Genomic DNA, 18426 nt, shown 5'->3' on the forward strand with positions numbered 1-18426 from the left:
CCATCCCCTATATCCCATATTGTTCCCAGAGCACCGCTAGTAGTTCACCACCAACAACAACTAAATTCATGTATATGTATATCAATAGTGATTAAATTTAAAAGGCAATTTAAATTGTAGAGACTTTATTTGTTGAAAATAATATACATATATTCTAGACTTAAAATTATACTTAAGTTATACTCCAGTCACTAAAATTTGTCATACAGAAAATGGGAAATCTGGAGAAAACTTTTCTTAACATGTTTTCAAGTTATAAATGTAGTTTTGAAAAACCTGTACTCTTACAAATTTATTTTACTACAGTTGCATGCACACAGCAATTGCTAAATTAAACATGGCTTTATAATGAGATCAGTTATTGGAATAAGACAGACCTTTAGATCAGTAGAATAGAGTTGAGTATTCAGAGAATCTTACCCAGGCATACAATCAATATTTGTTAGTTAATAAATGCAAAATGAGATTCAACTAGTGTTGAGACAACTGGTTAGCCACATGCAAAAAAATGAACACAGACTTCCATCTAATACCATGCACAAAGGTCAAATCCAAATGGATTAAATACATTGATATCAGACCAGAACCAATAAGACATATAGAACAACACATAGGTAAATCACTCCGTGACATTGAGACTAAAGACATCTTCAAGGAGGAAACAGCACTCTCCAAACAAGTGAAATTGGAGATAAACAGCTTGGACTGTATTAAGCTCAGAAGCTGCACTTCAATGGAAATAGTGATGAGAATACAAAAGCCTCTCACATAATGGGAGAAAGTATTTACCCAGTACTCATCAGATAACTGGCTAACAAGGTACTTACAGAATTTAACAAGAAAATAAAACCTAACCTCATCAAAAATGGGGAGAAGAAATGAATAGACAATTTCTCAAAGAAGAAATACAAATGGCCAAAAGGCACATGAAAAAATGTTCTACATCACTAATCATCAGGGAGATGTAAATCAAAACAACAATGAGGTAACATCTCATGCCACAGAGACTGGTGCACATCACAAGAATAATCAGTGCTTGTGGAGATATGGGACTAAATGAATTCTCATTCACTGTTGGTGGGAATGCTATATATCCCAGCCTTTATGAAAAACAATATGGAGATTCTTCAAAAAACTGGAAATTGAATTCCCGTATGAGCCAGCTATATCAGTCCTATGGATATACTCTAGGAACACAAAAATACAATTCAAAAATTCCTTCCTCACACCTATATTCATTGCAGTGCTATTCACAATGGCCAGACTATGGAAACAGCCAAGATGCCCTTCAATGATGGTTGAATGATGAATGGCCAAAGAAACTGGTACATATATAAAATGGAATATTATGCAGCTATCAGGAGAGATAAAATAATGAAATTTCTTATACATGGATGTACATGGATTCTATTATGCTGAGTGAAATAAGTCAGCAGGAGAGAGATAGATGCAGAATAGTCTCATTCGTATGGATTTTAAGAAAAAATTAGGACATTATTGTAATAATGTAATTGCCTAGAGACAATGGAGATGAGGGAAGGACTGGCTCATGATATGAAGCTCACTGCAAAGAATGGTGAGTGCTATGGTGGCAAAGTCAGTGAGTGAGAGAAGTAGAATGTCTCTCAAATACAGGCCAGAGGTGGGGGAGGAGGGAGGGATGGGGCATTAGTAGTGGGAATGTTTTCCTAGTGAATTGGGGTGTTCTTTTCATGTCTGTAACCAAACTACAATCATGCTTGTGATCATGGTGTTTAAATAAAGATATTATTTAAAATAAACCAAATAATCCAGCAAAGGAAGAAACAACTCACTATGTCTGTGACAGCTGCTGTTTAATAAGATGTCAAGGTCTACATTAGACTGTCCCCACAAACCTTGAATACTCTATTACACCCAGGTTGCTACTTCCATAAGTTTCAGCAGCAAGTTAGTAGGCAACAGGGGGCATTAGAGCAGGAAATGCCTGGGTCAAAAGAATATAAAACGTTTTAGGATTTGTTAAGCAGTAAATTGAAAAAGATTGATGCTCAATTAAAGGCTCTTTCATGTCTTTTAATTTACAACAAGAAAATTGTCAGTTTTCCCTGAGTTAGGACAGTGTTCACTAGACTGGACTGAAATTTTCTCAAGTTGGATCCCACTAGGATTCTTTGCATCTTTAGTGAGAATAGGATGTGGAGGATAATAGAGAAATCACGATTACAGAACTGAACAGTTGAGCCAAACCTGAAAGCATAAACATCCTGAAACATTGATATCAATTTGCTGGTACCTCACTTAAAGTTAAGTGACACTTATGCTAGTATGATGCAATATGTATAGTTAAATTAATGGAAATCAATGAAAAAAATGTTCACTAGAAAATAAAAAGGAAATAAAATTTAATATTTTACCTTCACATTGCCTATTTAAATCATTTAATTATTTCAACTGAACTATATTTTTCTACTATCTTGCAGCTGCAATACTAAATCTGCCTTCCTCGATTGTGGCAATTTAATAATTCCCTTATCCTACTATTTTATTTTAGAAAAATAATTTTGAATAAATCTAGAAGTAATTCTAAATGTTTTTGAAATTTCAAAGCTAGTTAACTATTCTTTGATATGTTACAAATGACAGAGCTTCAAATTAAGACATTGTTTTATGAGTTTATCTTATGGAAAAGAAAATGTCTTTTATATAGTACTGGGTCCTTGACACATAAATTCAAATTATGCTTCAGTTTTATAAATTAGCATTATTAATTCCTTAATACTTGAATATGAATTCTTGGTAGAGAACACAGTGTCTTCATAGTAGAACATGCATTTCAGTCTATGGTATACCAATATAGGACTACTTGAATAGAAGACCCCTTATTTACTATTATTTAAAATTGGCTGAGATAATAACTTCTGGACTATTTTTGCCAAATATGTATGTAGATGATCTAGATCCAGATCTGGAAAATTCTATCACTATCACCCATACCTTGCCTGCTATTTGAAAGGAAATTTCACACATTAAGAGTTCCTGGGGCCAATGAGGTGGCGCTAGAGGTAAGGTGTCTGCCTTGCAAGCGCTAGCCAAGGAAGGACCGCAGTTTGATCCCCTGGCGTCCCATATGGTCCCCCCAATCCAGGGGCAATTGCTTTCCTTTTTTTTTTTTTGGGGGGGGCCACACCCGGCAGTGCTCAGGGGTTACTCCTGGCTGTCTGCTCAGAAATACCTCCTGGCAGGCACGGGGGACCATATGGGACACCGGGATTCGAACCAACCACTTTTGGTCCTGGATTGGCTGCTTGCAAGGCAAACGCCGCTGTGCTATCTATCTGGGCCCCAGGGGCAATTTTTGAGCACTTAGCCACGAGTAACCCCTGAGCACCATTGGGTGTGGCCCGAAAAACCAAAAAAAAATTTTTTTTTCTCCTATAATCCCAACATCCACCAGTTACATTTCTCTTACCTCTTGTTCTACATGGTAATCCATTTGTTGAGCTGTATTGTCTAGTGGAGCTATAGACATTGGTGACCTTGTCAATATATTTATGTAACTTCTGGGATGTTCAGAAGATGACCACATAGATTGTAGCTATGTTGAATGAACAGCAGGGGTGTGGTGTGTGATTCAGGAGAGAAGTTCAGCACATGTTCTTCCTTTCACTACCTATTCCTTAAGGTTTTCTGGTCACTGCTAAGCTCCGGAGTACCAAATCAGCTACTGATTTTTCTATAGTTAAATTCTTCCTGTGTGTTCTCTATTTTTTCAAACAATTTCTTTTAATCAATACCAAATATCAGGCTTTTTTTTTTTTTTTAGCATTTTAGTGCCACTGTAATTGAAACAGTTACAACAAAATGTTGCGCTTAGCTATGTCTTTGCTTTCATAGTGTTTCATAACTTACTATATCATCTTCTCAGAGGTACTTTCTATTTACAGAATATTAACTGGCTTGTTTTCTGAAGATTTGATATACGAGTAATATTGCAGCTAAGTTTAAAGCTGCTTTTGCTATGTCACATCCCAAATATTAAACATCACTTTGAGTTTGTTCTGTAAGATCAAAGTCAAAATTCTGAGAGATACTAAGAAAGGAAAAATGAAATGATTTTATATGTTAAGGGAAAATGTAGCTAGTTTCTGGAAAAATATATAAAATGGGAGTATGCTAGTGATTTAATTATTTCATACTAAGGAAATCCTGTTTCTAGTGTTGGTTGTTTTTGTTTTTCTTATATATATATATATATATATATATATATATATATATATATATATATATATATATATATATATATATATATATAATGGAATTCTATTTATTTTTTAAATAATTTTAATTTTTACCACAGTGGGTTAAAAATCTTTCACAGCAATATTTTAGGTACATAGTGACATTGAATCAGGGACATTCCCACCACCAATGTTGTCTACCCTGTTCCCAGTGTGCATCCCATATCCCCCTCCTTTGCCCCCACCCCGTGCTGTTAATATAAATGGTCCCCTCTGTGTCTAGCTTGTTGTAGATTGGGTATTGATTCTGTTGTTGTTGGCTTTGGATTAGGTGTTTAAGTCTGTTCATTTTTATTTCTACTTGATGTTCATACAACTGTTTGGTCTTGGTACCCTTTATTATTTCTCCTCCAATTTGTGAGGTAGAATAAGATGGTTCAAGTTATGTGGTTCTGTTAGAAGAAAAGAAAAAGGGGGGGGGCAAAAATTAAACAAGCAAAAAATGGAGGAGTCCTTCTAGAAGCTATAAATATCAATTTAAGAGAAGAAAGGGAAAAAGAAAAGCATAACAAGAATACAAAAACAAACAAACAAAAAACCCAAAAAGCATCACAGCAATAAGCACCACAGCAATAAAGAACACAATCAAGCAATAACCATGGCCCCAAGATAAAAACAAAACAAAGCACAAAAACAAATAAAAAACAAAAACAAGCTACAACAATAACAAAATAATTTGTGCTTTCTTTTGCATAGGTACAGTAAATATTGGGGAGATTAGAAAGGGAATTCCCTTGGCCTAAGACATACAGGGTTTCTCTACCCTTGAAGTATACTGTCATGGGAATAACTACATGTTATATATATAACTATATGTTATATAACATACATGTTCTTATTCTCTCCCCCATGGTCCTTATGTGATGTCTGGAGACTTTCTACTCAGTCGTGGATGATAAAATCAGGCCTTTGTAACTAGAGATCTTGGTATTTGCACAGGTCATAGGATGGAGCCTAGGGTGGGTGGAGTCTTTTTTTATGGTTCTAGAAGTTCTGTTCCATTACTGTTGCTTTAATCAGTCTCCTTTTTTGTCTGTTTTTGAATCACAACCATTAGTGTTCAGGGCTCTTGATTCTTTTCTCAGGAATTACTCCTGGTGGGACTAAAAAACCCTATGTGGTACCTGGGGTCAAACAAATAAAAGCAGTTTGCAAGGCAAATACCCTACACGGCATTATTGCTTTTATGCCTTAATTTACCAAATGTGAACTCTTTTATTATTTAATATATTTTGATTTTTCCTTCTTAATTTGAGGGCCACAGCTCTAATTTGAGGGCCAGGAGACCATGTGCAGTCTTGGTATTAGAAGGTAAGATTCCTATTATAGTTAGATGCTCAGCCGTTGCATACAAACATTCACCCTAACATTTTTACTGTTTCCCCAGCCTTGAATTTAAAAATATATTATGGAAATAATTGCATATTAAATTGAAGTAATAAATATTAAATTACTACTATTACAAATATAATGTCTAATATCACCAATAAAATCAGTATAATACTAAAAGTTTTAACTAGATATTATTATTTATTTTGGGCCACACCGATTGACACTCAGGAGTTACTCCTGACTATGCACTCAGAAATCGCTTCAGGCTTGGGGAGACCATATGGGATGCTGAGGGATCGAACTATCCTAGGCTAGCACTTGCAATGCAGATACTTTCCCTCTGGCACCACAGCTCCGACCTGATATTATTATTTTTTAAATTTTGGAAACAAAAAAGAAATAAAAATCATAAAAAAGAAGTTTAAGTGAGATAAAATTTTAAGTGGCATGACATTTTTAAGTGACATAAAATGGATATCATTAAATTCAAAAGAATCAATGACACAAAAGAAAAATAAAACTAGTCAATCTAGTAGGCTCAAAGTCAGAAAATCAACTGTAAATTTTATTTTAGTTTTTATAAGTACACGGCAGTTAAAATTTTAGTTTCTCAAATAAAATATGTGCAATATAGAAATAAAATATTATTTAAATACTTAAAATTGTACATTTAAGGCTACAAACTGTTAATAATATAAGTCTCATTACATTAAAACAAATTTATATTTTACATTTTTAGATCAGTCACAAAATACTCCCCCAAATTATACACAAGTATATTATTCTTAAATATTCTGTACATGTTATATGCAATTATTCTAAAAGATATTGAATGAATAGACATTGAATAGACATTCAATACAAAAAATAATTAGAAAAATATGAATAAAATATAGCAATATCTAGGTAATTTCCAATATGTATGTACAGTAATATTGTAAATATTGTTAGAGATTGATACATAGATTAGTGAAATAAAATGATAAATTTTAAAGTAAGTTTTCCTGAATACAACCAAATTTTAGGGGCTACATCAATCTGTACACTGGGGTAACTCCTGGTTCTGCACTCAGGAATTACTACTGATGGGCATGGGAACCAAATAAGTTGCCGGGAATTGAACTCAGAATGGCTTGTACAATGCAACGACCTTACCTACTGTGCTATCACTCCAGTCTCACAACCCATTAATTTTTGTCATTGCTTTTATTTTTTTTGGTTTTGGACCACACCCATTGAAGTGCAGGGGTTACTCCTGGATATGCCCTCAGAAATTGCTCCTGGATTGGGGGTACTATATGGGATGCTGGGGGATTGAATCATGGTTCATCCTAGGCTAATGCTTGCAAGGCTTGCCTCTAGCGCCACCGCTTCGGCCCCAGCCAATTATTTTCTTAAATTTTTTAAATATATTTTTTATTTAAGTAACATGATCATAGTTGGTTTACGGTCACAAACAGAACACACATACCCTTCACCAGTGTAACATTCACTCCTCCCCCCTTTCCATCCCCTGCCTGTATTTGAGGCAGGCATTCTACTACAGTTATTTTTTTTAAGTTCAGTAAATTGTGTTTTTTTTCCTTAAGCAGGGGTCTCACACTCGTGGCTTGTGGGCCATTTTCGGCCTTTCACACAACATTTTGTGGCCCTGCCCTAGAAGAATCTTTTTTTATTTTGTTTTGTTGTGCTGCGGACTGTTTTATCCTGATGGGATAAAAAGTTCCTAAGCATAACCTTAGTGAGTTCATTTTCCCACTGGAAGTCAAGTGGGAGGACGAAGAGGCGAATATGGAATAATGAATTATGAAATATGAAATGAATGAGACCACACAAAATGCGTGGGGACTTGCGTCTAGAAAGACGAAGACAAATTTATTTTTTGAGCTGGGTAGCTTTTAAGGGTTGAGGTTTGGAATGCAGGGTGTAATTTTGGAGATCAAAGAAAGTGGGAGATGGTTAGGGAAATAGAATGAAAGGCCATGGCTAAAATTTGCTTATTAAAGAACCGATACTAAAGGTGAAAAGAAGTTTTGTTTTGGGTTAGCTTTGTTTTTGGGTAAGTAGGAGAAACCAGGTAATTTTAAGGGAAGTGGGAAGAGAGAGAAATATTTTAGAGTTTTGGGGGAAAACTGAAAATTGTTTTACTATGAGCTAAGTTTTGGAAAAAACATGATCTTGGCGCCAAAGTAGCAAAGATCACAAGAGCTGGTCAGTGGGAGACTTTTGGCGGGATTTGTACTGTCCTCCTTTGTTAGAATTACTAAGGCCTGATTTCTAATAATGGTCAAAAATAAAGAGAGAGATAGTTACAACCACGTTTTAGAATTATGGCCAAACAATCCACGCAAAGGGTCAACTGATTTGACCTCTCTAAGTTGGCCTTTTTGGCAAATAATTCTTTTTCAGGAGTGCAACACTCTTAATGTGTGTGCCCTTCCTGAGTGGGGTGTAACATTGTTGTAGTTGTAGTTGTTTGGGTCACACACCTCCAATATTCAAGGCTTACTACTGACTTTGCACTCAAGGATCACCCCAACTTTGCCTCCTGTGGCCAACATGTAAATTGAGTTTGAGACCCCTGCCTTAAAGGATAAGAGTAAAAAAATATAGTAATGGTGTGATAATGGCAATAGCTGTTGTTTGCATAGGTCCAGAAAAATGGGGAAAATGGAAAAAAAATCCTTGACCTGATTACAAAATGGCCTCACCCCAGAAATTTATTGGCATAAGACAGATTCTGGGTTCCAGGCATTCCAGTCTGTCCAACCCGAGTCATTCTCTGTGGTCCTGGTGAAACTTTTTCACACTTTAGTTGGTATCAGATTCTTACATTTAAAGATTCTGGATTCTGTGCATTTCTTTCATAGATGTCTAGTTTCAGCATATCATTAAATGCGGAGCGATCTGCCCTGCAAGCAGGCTGTTGCTGAGGCGTCTCAGTGTTGAGAGCACTCTTTGGAGTAAGTCAATGCCAAAGCAGTGGTAGGTCTTCCCTGGTAGAGACTTGGTTCCTGGTAATGTTATAGAAAATTGTGGTTGTTTCCATAGATGGTATCCATTGTTCAGGTGTGTGTGGGCGATGCCCATTCTTCTGAGGCTTAAGCCAAATTATTATGCCAATGTTCTGGGTATAAGGCCTAATTGCATTACCAAATTTGTGTTCCCATCTCTATTAGAGAAGAACTTGTTTGCATATGTATTATTTTCCCATTTTAATGTGCCTATGCAAAAGAGAAGCAATGCCACAAGATATTGTTGGTGCATCTGGGGACCGACGAATAAAGTCCAACATTCCCTGTAACTTGGTTCAAACATAAAATCTATACAGAGATACTCTTCTACCAGTATTGCTTATAAAACATCTCAATGGAGGAAAATCAAACAATCAAATAACAAAACCAGTGGGCAAAATTGTCACTATATGAGGATGTTCAAAAAGAGTTATAGATGTTAAGGGAATATATCTGAGATATACAAAGGAGATACAGGTGTCCTTTTTATGTTTTAGAAATAGTCAAGAGGGAGGGTATTGTTTCCGAGACACCACTTTGGTCTGTGATTTGGACAAGCAAAGAGCATATGGAGCCATGTCCTCCCCGTGTAGCCTGCTGAAGCTTCCAACTCCTGAGAGGCGTTTGCTTCCTAATTGCTGTAAGTTGTAAGTTCACCAGTCCCCTCCCAGCTCCTTGCAGGAACTATGAAGCCTAGGGTCTCTTTTAAATTGCACCTCACTAGAACCCACTTGCTAAGACCCTGAGCAGGTGTCCAGGAATAACTCTGGGTACCAGGAGGAAGGAGAGAGAAGGCTGTGGGGGGCAGCCGAGGCTGCATCTTCCCCTTAGTTTGGCTAAAAAGCCTACAGCATGGAGCCTTGCCGTGACGTGTTGCCTGTGAAGCTTCAGACTCCATGCAAAAAATTACTGTGAAAGATATGTAATCCACCTTGACCAAAACAAAATTCATTAGTACAGAAAAATGATTAAATGTGGGGTGACAGGAGATGGGAGGGAGTAAAGGAATAAAATGAGCTCTTGGATGGCTTTCAGATTATGAGAAACAGATGAAGCACAATAATATTCAAATATTTGTCAATATGTTCCACGGGGGGGGTATTGCCCCCACACGGTTTCATAATGGACAGGTTTAGTAAGAAAACTTCCCTGGTAATTCCTGAAGTCAGAACCTATTGTGCTGCTATTCCCACCTCGCTGGCTTGCCCAGGCATGTGTCCAGGGGAAACCCTACAGTTCCGGAGGAAGGAGGTAGAGGGGTGCTGGGGTGACACATGTCTCACAGCCCTTCCTAGGCCTGGTTAAAGAGGCCTTTGGCATGGCGGAGGGCTGCCAAACCCCATGCTGGCAGAATCTCCTGGCTCCCAGGAAGGAAGGAGATCCTTCCAAAGCTTGAAGGCCAAAATGTCAAAGCCCCCCCCCCCCCAGACCCTACCTCTGGAGCCAGGAGGGAAATGGGAAAAGTCTAGGGAAATCAATAAGCTTCTCCAAGGGACCCACCTCACTGGCTTCCCAGGCATGTGTCCAGGGGAAGCCTAGAGTTCTGGAGGAAGAAGGTAGAGGAGTGCTGGGGTGACCCATGTCCCGTAGCCCTTCCTAGGCCTGGTTAAAGAGACCTTTGGCATAGTGGAGGGTTGTCAAACCCCATGCTGGCAGAACCTCCCGGCTCCCAGGAAGGAAGGAGATCCTTCCAGAGCTGGAAGGCTGGAAGGTCAAAGCCCCCCACCGCAGACTCTCCCTTTGGAGCCAGGAGGGAAATGGGGAAAGCCTAGGGAAACCAAAAAGCTCCTCCAAGGGACCCACCTCGCTGGTTTGTCCAGGCATGTGGCCAGGGGAAGCCCTGGAGTTCTGGAGGAAGGAGGTAGAGGGATGCTGGGGATTATTTTTAATAAAGTTTTATTTTCAAAATGTGCAGGTGGTATCTGCTCATGTATCTTAGCCAGTAAGATCCTTACTGTCTGGTGTAAATTACTTGAGCTCTTTGCTTTGACAGTAGTTTAAAATGTCCTTTACTAAGGGACTCCTGAAGGGCCACCTTAGCCAGGGATATCTGAATCTTTCACCTCTTAGATGATACAAGAGTGTTGGAGGAGTCCACCATGACAAATGGGAGAAGCTGAAGGGACCTGTTGGCTTTGAGTGTTTCTCTTCTCTGATCTCCTGAAGCTCTCCTCAGAGGTCTAGTAAGGGCCCAAAATAACCTGTCTCCTGGAGGCCCCAGAAGAGCACAGCCACTTTACTTTGTGACTGCAGGTCTTTCTAACTAATGAACCTTACCATAACACACAGAAAAAAAAATCACACTACACGCATGACAACAGGGAAAACTCCCAGGCAAACACCATGCACAGAGAATGAAGATAATAGCTCTGATGATCTAAAAAATACCAACTGTCTGATTAAACTCTCAGATAAGGAGTTTAGAATAGAAATATGGAAGATTCTCATGGAAATCAAAGAAAACATAGCTCTAGATGAACAGAACACAAAGACAGAAATCAGAAAACTCCAATCTGAAATAACAGATCTGAAAAACAGATCTCCAACAGGGTAACAGCAGCTGAGGACAGAATCAGTGAACTGGAAGATCAAATGCAGAACAACTTCATACAGCAGAAGAGATTGGAAAAGAACCTTAAGGCAAATTATCAGACAATGGAAAAAGTACTCAAGGAATGTGAACAGATGAAAATAGAAGTCTTTGATAAACTCAACAGAAACAACATAAGAATCATTGGAGTCCCGGAGGCCCAGGAAGGAGATCCTCCAGGAAGAATCAACAGTCAGGGGCCGGGCGGTGGCGCTGGAGGTAAGGTGCCTGCCTTGCCTGCGCTAGCCTAGGACAGACCGCGGTTCGATCCCCCGGCGTCCCATATGGTCCCCCAAGAAGCCAGGAGCAACTTCTGAGCGCATAGCCAGGAGTAACCCCTGAGCGTCACAGGGTGTGGCCCAAAAACCAAAAAAAAAAAAAAAAAAAAAAAAAGAATCAACAGTCAAACACATCATCACAGAGAAACTCCCAGAGGTAAAGACTGCATGCAATCAAATCCTGCATGCCCAAACAGTACCATCAAAAAGAGACCCAAAGAAGGGCCCGGAGAGATAGCACAGCGGCGTTTGCCTTGCAAGCAGCCGATACAGACCAAAGGTGGTTGGTTCAAATCCCGGTGTCCCATATGGTCCCCCGTGCCTGCCAGGAGCTATTTCTGAGCAGACAGCCAGGAGAAACCCCTGAGCACTGCCAAGAAAATAGAAAAGAGAGAGACCCAAAGAAAAACACCTCAAGACACATCCTAGTTACAATGATGAATCCCACAGATAGAGATAGAATACTGAAAGCAGACTCAAAATCAAAGGCTGGAGGAAAATCATCCAAGCAAACAACACCCTTAAAAAATATGGAGCGGCCATATTAATAGCGGATGACACAAACTTTAGACTCAGAAAAGTTGTAAGGGGCAAAGATTAGAACTTCGTACTAATAAAAGGATATGTACAACAGGAAACAATCACACTACTAAACACATATGCACCCAATGAGAGACCAGCAAACTATCTAATACAATTATTGACAAATTTGAATGAAGACATCAATAATAACACAGTAATTGTGGGAGACCTCAACACGGCCCTGTCAACACTTGATAGGTCAACCAAACTGAAACCCAACAGAAATATACAAGCCCTCAAAAGAGAAATGGAAGAAAGAGGACTAGTAAACATAAATAGAACACTCCATCCCCAGAAACCTGGATATATATTCTTCTCCAATGTACATGAGTCATTCTTCAGGATAAACCACATGCTGGCACATAAAACATACCTCCATAGAATCAAGAGAATAGAAATTTTGCAGGGTACCTTGGCTGACCACAGACTCTGAACTTAGATGTAAACTACAAAGGGACTATAGGGGTTGGACTAGGGGGCATTCCCACCAGCAGTTCTTTAGCAAAATATTTATTTATTCCTGTTCAGATTTTAGTTATCATGCTTCACTATGCATCTATATATTGACTATTACAATTTTGTCAAACTTTATTCTTTATGACATTGAGTATTTTAAAGAGTATATTCTAGGCATTTTGTAAAATTCGTTAAGACTAAAATTTGATGTTTTTTTCATGCCTAAACTAAACTAATTGGTTTTTCAGAGGAATGCTGCATAAGTAAAGTTATTTTCCCCAATCATCCCAGTTATACAATTTAATTATTTCACTATGTAAATATGATGTACCATTAATAATATCATTTACCTAGTTGGCATTTTTCCTTTGCAAGTTTAAATTTTTTAATTTAATTTAATTGGTTTTGGAGACATACTCATTGGTTATCGGACTTTTCCAAGCTCTGGCTTCAAGAATCAGTCCTAGTGGGACACAGAGATTGCTGGGGATCAAACTCAGGTTGGCCATCTATATGTGAAAAGTCTGACAGGCTGTACTCTGTGCTTTGGGTACTCCATTAAAATTGTTTACCCTTTTCTATCTATAGAGTAGATAAAATATGTAATTATCACTAAGATTAAATGTATATAGATACATATAAACTAAGAACATCTGATGAGAAAATTAATACTGTGATTATGGAGGCTGAAATGTCACAAGATTTGGCTTAGCCTGCAAAACCTGGAAAACTGGTGGCATAAGTTAGCTGAATTCAAAGACCAAGACTAGAAAAATCAATCATATAAATTCCAGTTATAGGATATAAAAATATTAGATTTATACACTCAGAGAAAAATTCAGTAAGGTAAGATAGAATGATTCAATTCAAGAATAGAAGAAAACATGAAATGTTAAAAAAGCAGGTAAGGCTTTTGTCTTGAGTAAAACCTAACCAGGATGGATTTCCAGCACTGGTACCACACACAGTTTTCTCAGCTGTCAAACTTATGCTCTATTCTTTTTCATTTGCAGGATGAGTCATATCAAGCATGTTAAAGATCTCTATTTTGTTGCTCATTTCATTACCCTTTCCTTCTTTTTTTCCCTTCCTCATAAGGGCAATTTGTAACACTTAGACACACTCCTCCTAGTTCCTTTTTTTCCCTTTTGATTTTGTTTTTGTTTTCTTCTCCCTTATCCTCTTGTATATCTCCAATAGAACCACAATACTGGAATCATCTTAATCAGCCTCACAATTTGAGGGGGAAAAAATGGATGGTACCAAGACCAGACAGTCAAAGAAACATTTAGTGGAAATAAAAAATGATCAGACTAGAACAACAAACCGATAGTCAAAGACAGCAGAATCGATACCCAATTTATAACAAGCTGTACAAGTGGGGAACAGTTACACTACCATTATGGGGGGTAAAGGTGGGATATACATGGAATGCATGCTGGGAACAGGGGTGGAGAGAAGACAACAAACACTACTAGTGGAAATGCTCCTCATTCATTGTCACTATGTGCCTTAAATATTTTCTGTAAAATAATTGTAACTCACATTGACCACAATAAAAAAAAGAAAAGAAAAACTTAAAATAAGACAAGTAGTGAAGCCAAGAAATGCTTTTAGCACACAATAAAGAAGAAAAGATAAAAGAAAGGAACCACACACCCCAAGATTGGATGAAAGCAATTCTAGAATTGGATAGCAAGACACTTGATTTATTAAAGTTGGTTTTACAATGTTTTCACCATTTTTCCTGGCTTGAGGACTTTATACATAGGCCAGAATCTTTGTTACAGGACTGTAAAGGAAAAAAGATCTTGAATTTTTGGTACTATTCTTTTTTTTCTTACACCGATTTTATTAGGGATTTTTTTTTCTGCTGAAGTTTCTTCTCTTAACTTCTTTTTCTGTTTGGAGTATATATCTTTCAAAATTGTTGGGGACTGACTTGTTTGAGGCCATTTTGCTGTTCTTTCTGCCATATTCCAGCTTTTCACCTTAAAGCTATTTTGCAGTCTTGCTGTAAGTTTTTGAGCTATAGAGAAAGGAATGTGCAACTGTAGATATAATTAACTCTAGCCCGGAGGAGAGCAACACTGTCCGGTACCGTTATCAGAAACTAGGCCTCACTCCTTAAGACCACATTTCGGAGTGAACTAGGCTATTATCAATAAGTGTATGCTACATTGTCTGTTCAAGATCACTGAGGCAGGCACATCTTGCACCACCTGATAATCAAGCAATTAAAAATGCAGCTTGAAGGACACTAGAGGTTTCCATAGAAACAGCACGTTCAGCATAACTTGAAGGTCACCTAGACCCACTGCCCACTTCCTTATTTAGAGAATGCCTAAGTTTCTTTGTTCCTTGAAACCTGAAATATATCCTTGCCTTGTATGGGCCTTCGCGCCAAAAGTATGACTGACATCACCTTTGTACTGCCCCCTTCTCCTTCACTATATAAGAAGGAACTGTAGCCAATAAAGGTACCCTTGAACAGTGAGACGCTGCCTTGGGTCTTTATTATTAACCTCTTTCAGATTTTTTACAGGTGTGGTTGCTCTTCTACTCAGCAAAATAGGAGTGCGGTTGTCTGAGAAGCCTTTCCAGCTAATTCCTGCTGGCCGGGTCCCCCCTGGGGGGGCTTCAGGACCCCGCATTTTGGTGCCCAACGCTGGGCTTGAAGACCACCGCCACACTCCGAACGACTACGGGTCGGCGAGTCCGGAGCTGTTTCGTAAATCGCAGGATATACCCCATCCGGGTAGGCGTTGAAACGAGTTAGCCTTAATCAAATATTTAAACTGCAGTTTTTTCAGTCGTTCTGATCACCGCCCCTGATTGGCTCTTGGGGCTTCGCCCGTTGGCTTCACTTCCATGGGTGTTTTCATTGAGTACTGAACTTAAATTCATTATTGATATTCAGTCTGAGTTGAAAGCCAGACATGTAGAGGTTACCAAAAAAGAATATTTGTAATTTTCTTATGTTTATTCATAATGTATGTCATTGGTTTATTATTACCTGTCCAGAAATTGTTGCGTCCACTTGGGACAAAGTAGGACATGAAATGAGTGATTATTTTGTAAATAATGATGATTCACAGAAGGAAAAAATTATGTTCCAATATTGGAGCCTGTTAAGAGATATCATTGTAACTAAAAATGCCGGAACCGCCAAAGACATCATCCATGCCGTTGAATCTCATGTACAACAAGTCTCCCGTGAGTGTTCCAGGACTCCCTCTCGTTCTAATTCTGTCTCTCATCTCCCTTCTCCCTCTGAGAATACTTCCCCTTGTCCTCCCTCCACCACTGATTCTTCTACCTTTGTCTCCAAAGTAACTAATGCTCTTAAAGATCTCTCTAATGCTTCTCATTTATATCCCTCCCTTACTTCTGTCCATACTTCTGCTCTATGCACCCAGACCCCTACAGAAGAGGCCGCTGCACCCTCTGTGCAAAATCCTAAACAGCCCTTCACTTCCCTAGCTTCAGCTCCGTCCCTGTTTCACCACCCTCCCCTCCTTAGCCAGCAATTGCAACAATACAAAGCCTTTAATTGGAAAAGCCTCAAAGAGCCATTTCAAGCCGTAACCTCCTATGGCCCCCAAGCCCCTTACACGCTCTCCTGCTTAGAATCTAAAAGCTGAACTCTTTGTCTCTTGGGAAGTTAACTTTTTTTTCCGCTGCAAAGCCCTTGCAGACAGGCAGGAATTCTGATCTCTAAGCTCGTATAGCTGGCCTCGCCTCTTTTCATACCTTAAAGGTACAGCACACACTTTCCAGGTCCCAGCTTGCCAACATGGCTCTTGCTGCCCTCTGCGCCTGGAAGTCGCTCCCCAGAGCTGGCATTCCAGCAGCTCCCCCACACCGGCAACAAACTGTTGCTGCTTTCTCCCCCCCCCCCCCATTTTTCTGACTTGAGTTCCCAACTCACCACAATTACATCCATGGTCTCTCACCTCTCTAACAAACTTGATAATGCTCTTGGCTCAAAAACCAGCGCTACCTTTCCTGTCTTTCTCCCTAATGGAGAAAGTCTTCCCCCGCCTGCTCAGCAGCCTCCACCGCGGAGAACGCTCAGTCCCTAACCATGGCAGATTCCCTCCTCTCACCGCTCCCCCTCTTAAAGCTATAGATATGAAACTACTTGGCCAAATTAAAAATCTTAAACAAATCTTAAGCCTTCAAAAACAGGCTGCTTCTCTTAATTCACAGATTTCTGCCCTTCAGGCGTTTCCCCCCCCTCCTAAATCTATAGTTGTCTGTCCTCTGCCCACTGAATTCCACGGCCAAGCCCCCCCTCTTGAGAATTCAAAGGAACAAACTAATAAAAGTGAGGCTAAGTGCCATAAAACAGAAACTGCTGCAGTGCCTACAAAAAATTCTAAGGGCACAGTAAGCAGGATAATTACAAAGTATCATCTGCTAAGCCATAAAACCTTGCGATATCTACACTTTGCTGTTAAAACTTCTGAGCCTAATGTACCCTTTACTTTGCTCAAACCAATCCTCAGCCTCCTTCAGCCTCTTTCCTGCCAGCCTTGGAGAACAGCCAGCTCAAGCCCTGACACTCCCACTTTAAGCCTTCCAATTCACCTTGAAATACCCAATCTTTGTTATTCAAAAAAAAAAAAAAAATCTGAAAAGTAGCATCTCTTGCATATTCTCAAATCAATTAATAAAACCATGATTCTCATGGTGCTTTTGCAACCCAGACTCCCCTCTTCGGTTGCCACTCCCTCTAATTCCAATAAATTAGTAATTAATCTTAAAAGATTGCTTTTTTTTTCTCTATATCATTACACCCTGCTGACTGTAAATAATTTGCCTCTAACCTTCCTGCTGTTAACTGTGCTAGCCCCTCCCCAAGTTATCAGTGAAAAACTCTGCTTCACCTTGTCAGCCCTACACTTCGTCAAATATGTGTTATTAGGTTTAGTGCATTAAGTAGTGTAAAGTAATTATTAAAACATTAAAAAGCAACAGAAAGATAAAGGCAATAAATTTTTTTTTCATGCCTCTCAGAAAATTTTAAAGCAAGGTCATAATTCTGTCACTTTACAGATAACAAAATATTGGTAAAAGAAAAACTTCTTTGTGTTTTAAAATCCAAACGAACACAAAAGTGTTAAAATTAAGTCTTATATTTCTATTAAAAGTTTTATTTTAATTTTTAAAGTATTTACAAAATTATGTGAAAAATAATGTGGTTAGCCTTTTTAAACAATATAGTTAATTTAATGCACAGTAAACACCTAAGTATGCTTTATAGTACCCTTAGTTTTAACTTTGTGCTACAGCAATGGTTGTTCTTTATTTCTGCATTAAAAAAAAAAAAAAAAAAAAAAAACTATTATTTTAAGTGCATTCAAAATATCAGCACATTATACAAATCTGTATATTTGTGTCGCAGTAAAAAAAATAATATTGATGAAAAATATATTATATATAATTTTATAAGTAATATATAAAAGTAACTAAACTTTATAAGCAAATTAACTAGTATTAAATATAATTTTAGTCTTAAGTTCTAGGTGTGTAAATGCATCAGATGTCTTTAACTATATTTTATAATAATCTAAGCATTTAGTTAATTTAGTATATAATATTTTTTACAAATTATTCACTTAAAGTCTTCATAGTAAAAACAGTTGTTTGTTTTTTAAAATCAGTTTTTTATACCTTTAATAATCATAGTTCATGCTATTGTGTTTAATCATAAAAATTTTAACACTTTATTGCAGCTGTCTTACTATTCTACTGCAAAACCAATTTAAAGAAAACCTATTCATTTACAGCAAATGATTTCATACTTCAGAGTGAAGACTCCTTCTACAGTGCTCATTAACCATTTTACTTAATGTTTTAAACTTCAAATTAAAATTGTTTTAAAAATG

General features: G+C 38.0%; 1 pseudogene; it reads left to right on the top strand.

The window, feature by feature from the left end:
- The first annotated feature begins 17769 nt into the window (after positions 1-17769).
- Positions 17770-17916, top strand: LOC126012504 (uncharacterized; annotated as a pseudogene).
- The last annotated feature ends 510 nt before the right edge of the window (positions 17917-18426 follow it).

Source organism: Suncus etruscus, chromosome 6 (assembly GCF_024139225.1).
Source record: "Suncus etruscus isolate mSunEtr1 chromosome 6, mSunEtr1.pri.cur, whole genome shotgun sequence".
In the NCBI taxonomy this organism is placed as follows: Eukaryota; Metazoa; Chordata; class Mammalia; order Eulipotyphla; family Soricidae; genus Suncus; species Suncus etruscus.